This window comes from Oncorhynchus gorbuscha, unplaced genomic scaffold, assembly GCF_021184085.1.
Source record: "Oncorhynchus gorbuscha isolate QuinsamMale2020 ecotype Even-year unplaced genomic scaffold, OgorEven_v1.0 Un_scaffold_11691, whole genome shotgun sequence".
NCBI classification, from domain to species: Eukaryota; Metazoa; Chordata; class Actinopteri; order Salmoniformes; family Salmonidae; genus Oncorhynchus; species Oncorhynchus gorbuscha.
The window spans coordinates 1,765-2,500 of NW_025754197.1; the positions used below are offsets into that span (position 1 = coordinate 1,765).

At 37.6% G+C, this 736-nt stretch overlaps 1 long non-coding RNA gene across 1 annotated transcript in view; it reads right to left on the reverse strand.

Annotated features, from left to right (window-relative positions):
• Positions 1–216: 216 nt before the first annotated feature.
• Positions 217–736, reverse strand: part of LOC124030455 — a 5,967-nt gene continuing 5,447 nt past the window's right edge. The window contains exon 4 of the long non-coding RNA XR_006837965.1: positions 217–361. This is a non-coding gene — a long non-coding RNA (uncharacterized LOC124030455). The remainder of the gene's footprint in view (positions 362–736) is intronic.

Here is a 736-nt window from a genome sequence, read left to right on the forward strand (position 1 = left end):
TGACAGACATGATGATACATACCTCTCCCTCCTGATGATACATTACTAACAGACATGATGATACATTACTAACAGACCTCTCCCTCCTGGACAGACATGATGATACATTACTAACAGACCTCTCTCTCCTGGACAGACATGATGATACATTACTAACAGATGAATGGGATTGTTTTGACACAAAGCCAACAACTACACATCCAAAGCTGCCAATTTAAACAAAAGTAAATATGGGATGTAAGTGAGTCTTACTTGGTTTCCTGTTTGTGTGCTCGTTGTAATCATCATCACCGACGGCAACCTTCTCATACTTGCCGTGAGTCATCATCACAAATGTGTACTTTTTACCAGAGGAAGCTCCCTAGAAAAGAGTTCCATATTGCAGTGAAAACAATATTATATCTATAATTTGTACAAATGCAGGTGTGTATCATTTCAATTTATCATTTTTAGAACCAATTATATTCTAAAGTTACACACACCTTTGTGTTGACAGCTGTTTGTTTTGAATATAATCCACCAATTGAATAACAGACCTCATACAGGGCATTCAGGAAGTATTCCTACATTTTGGTACATTACAGCCTTTTTCTAAAATGGATTCAATTGCCCCCCCTTATATAGACAGGTGTGTACCTTTACAAATCATGTCCAATCGGTTTAATTTACCACAGGTGGACTCCAATCAAGTTGCAGAAACATCTCAAGGATGATCAATGGAAACAGGATGCACATG